Consider the following 3,803-nt stretch of genomic DNA (forward strand, 5'->3'; position numbering starts at 1 on the left):
GACTGAGCTCCCAGGAGGCTCTGGCAGAGGGCGGGGCACAGGGAGGAGCTTCTGTTCCTGATGCTTCCCCTGACTAGATTACCTTGTTTCTTTTTCTTTCTTTCTTTCATAATGAGTGTGTGTGCACCTGAGCATGCTTGTTAAATGTGTGTGCATGTTCATGTGTGCATGCAAGTATGTGTGCACCTGGGTGTTGGGGATTGCGTTAGCCTGGAGCTCGCCAGTGAGGCTAGACCAGCTGGCTAGGGAGCCTAGAAGTGCCTCATGGCTCCACCTCAAACACCACCTCATCCAACATTGTATGGGGGTTCTAGGAATTGAACTTAGGTCCTCCTATCTATCCCCCTAACTCTGGATCTGTGGACTTCTGAACCCAGACCCAGCAAAGTCACCTTAAAACCGCAATTCTGGGCAAGAGTTTCCATGTAAGAAATTCCCTTTTCTCTGTACATGGGTACCCACAGTCACACATAGATACGATATTTGCTTACTCAGACATTAAAACAGTTTAATTAAAATATAATTTAAAGTGGAGGAAAACTCCTTTCTGTCTTGCTTTTTGGTCTAGGTAGGGCACCAGGCAGCAGAAACAGCAGAGTCTGGCCCTAGCTTCCTGTCTTGACTCCCTGCCAGGACCTGGCTAGGCATGGTTGGCCAAGATACTGTTCTCTAGCCAATGGTAAGAACATAAAGGTTCAGCAGGGAGGTTTCCTGATAGGACCAGATTCTCCTTGCAGTGCTCTCTGTCCTTCTTAACCATCCCTCACCTTTTAGAAAAGAGGACTACTCCCATTGTTTTGTTTTGTGTTTAGAGACTGAGTTTATCTGTGTAGCCCTGGCAATCATGGAAATGACTTTGTAGACCAAACTCAGAGATCCTCCTGCCTCTGCTTCCTGAGTGCTAGGGTCAAAGATGGATGCCACCCCTGACCAGCACGGGGAAGGATCCCAGACCTCAGAATGCAGAGAGGAGCAAAGGCTTTGAGTTCCAGGATAGCCTAGCTGTCTCCCCCACCATTAATTTATTTATTCACTTTACATCCAATTTATTTATTCACCTTACATCTTCCTCACAGCCCCTCTTCACATGGTTCCTCCCACCAAGTCCCCTTCCCCATCACCCTTGAGAAGGGGGATGTCTCCCCTAGGCACCAACCCACACTGTCTCCTCAAGTCATAACACTAGGTCCATCCTTTCCCACTGAGGCCACACAAGGCAGCCCAGTCAGGGGAGCAGGATCCACAGGCAGGCAACAGAGTCAGGGTAAGCTCCCATTCCAGTTGTTGGGGGACCCACATGCAGACCAAGCTGCACATCTGTTCCATGTGTGCAGGGCGCCTAGGGCCAGCCCGTGCAGGCTTCTTGGTTGGTGGTCCAGGCTCTAGGAGCCCCCAAGAGTCCAGGTTAGTTGATTGTTGGTCTTTTTCTGGGGGTCCCTGTCCCCTCAGGTCCCTGAGTCCTTCTCCCAGCTATTGCACAGGATTCCCTTAGCTCCATCTAATGTCTAGCTGTGGGTCTCTGCATCTGTTTTGTTTAGCAGTTGGGTGGAGCCTCTCAGATGACAGTTGTGCTAGGCTCCTGTCTGCAAGCATAAAAAAGTATCATCAATAGTGTCTGGGATGGGTGCTTGCCCAAGGACCCGGTCTCAAGTTAAACAATGAAATACCATGTCCAAAGGCAAGTTGTACAAGAAAGACTTAAACTGGACTTATAGCTCCCGAGGTTAGAGTTCATGATGGTTTCAGGGCAAAGGCATGGGAGCAGAACAGCCGGGAGCTCACGCCTTGATCACAGAGTGAGAAGCAGACAGAGCACACTGCAAATGGTGCCAGTGCACTCAAAGCAGAAAGACCACGGGAGGGTCACATCTTCTGCAACAAGGCACACCTCCTAGTGCTTCCCAAACAGTTCCACCAATCAGGAGCTAAGCCAGCCTATAGGAGCCGTTCTCATTCAAGCACAGACAGTGCAGGGCTACATAGCAAGTTCCTGGTGGGCCAGGGCCAGTGTGATGTAATGAAGCCATGCCTGCAAAAGAAAACGAAAACCGGGGGCTGGAGAGATGGCTCAGCAGGTAAGAGCACTGACTGCTCTTCCAAAGGTCATGAGTTCAAATCCTAGCAATCACATGGTGGCTCACAACCATCGTTAGTGAGATCTGACTCCCTCTTCTGGCATCTGAAGACAGCTACAGTGTGCTTACATATAATAAAGCAAATATTTAAAAAAAAAACAAAAAACAAAAAACAAAAACAAAAAAAGCCGAAAACCATGTGCCTGGCACCTGAAGAGAAACTAGTTGATCTCTGGAGTCCACGGGAGTGTGCATACACACGTTTATGCACCCGGACAACCATGCATATACAAACACACAAACACAGACACACACTGTCTTCATCGCCATTCTACTGTGAGGAAACACCATGACCAAGGCAACTCTTATGAAGGAACGCATTTACTCAGGGCTGGCTTACAGTTTCAGAGGCTCAGTCCATTCTCATCATGCTGGGGGCAGAAAGCCAGAGCAGCACCTGAGAGCTACAGCCTGATCTCCAGGGGGAAAGAGAGCCTGGGCCTGGCTTGGGCATTTGAGACCCCAAAGCCCATCCCGCAGTGGCACAGTTCATCCAACAAGGCCACAGCTCCTAAGCCTTCTGATCCTTGCAAACTCTTCCACTCCCTGGTGCCTAAGCAGTCAAATGCATGAGCGCATGGGGGTCATTCCATTCAAACCACCATATAGACTCACACACACAGGTAAAATAGAGAAGAAAGGATTGCTGCGTACAACAGGTTTGATAGTCATTTATTAAACAAATTGACCTAAATCTCACTGTTCACACAATGAAAGTCTGTTCTCCAGCAGTGGCATTGAGGAGAAGGAGGCCACCAAGAGCCATCATTCTGCATCCCACATTCAGTATCGGTTCCACATCGTGACAAGTCAATGGAGCCATCTCCAGCATCAGGAAGGAGATCTCGTGGTGCTGGTCCATGGGTATTGTAGTCTTGTGCTCCTTCCAACAGCCCCAGTGGCCACGCCCACATTCTGAGCATGATCAGAGACCCTGGATCCAGGCTCAGGTCCTCTGTTCTCTTGATGGCGCCTCTAGAACCTGTGGAGCCCTTAGCCTTCCACTCTGTCTTTCAAACATTGTTCTTTTTACATCCTGAGGATCTGTTTTTCTCCAGGACTCAGGACCTGCACTTCCTGACCTACCCATCAGTCCCAGCATCCTCATCTTGTATCCTGAGCCCTCCCCAGCCTTTCCCAACCACTGGGCACAGGCCTGCTGGCTCCTGACATTAAGGGCACAGTCACGCTCAGCCCCCTCCCTCTGCCCCAGGCTGAGCTCTCTCCTGTGTTCCAGACTCAGCTATCCAAGAGACCCATGGAGACGTTGGGATGTAACTCAAGTGGTAGAGTTATTGACCTAACTTGAGAATGGCTGGGTCCTGCCCCAGCGCCTCATTACCCAGATCCATAACCCAAGGTGGTCACATCTGTCCTGCCAGCACTCCAGAGACAGGAGAAGGAGAAGTTCAAGATTGTCCCCAACAAAACTAGTTCACGGCCAGCATGAGAGCCTGTCATGAAAACTAAATCAAGGCTGGAGAGATGGCTCCGTGGTTAAGAGCACTGACTGCTCTTCCAGAGGTCCTGAGTTCAATTCCCAGAAACCACATAGTGGCTCACAAACATCTGTAATGGGATCCAATGCCCTCTTTTGGTGTGGCTGACATTGTACTAGTAATCATAGAATAAATAAATAATTCTTTATAAACAAGAAAACTAAAGAAA

The sequence above is a fragment of the Apodemus sylvaticus genome, chromosome 22 (genome assembly GCF_947179515.1).
Source record: "Apodemus sylvaticus chromosome 22, mApoSyl1.1, whole genome shotgun sequence".
Taxonomy (NCBI): domain Eukaryota; kingdom Metazoa; phylum Chordata; class Mammalia; order Rodentia; family Muridae; genus Apodemus; species Apodemus sylvaticus.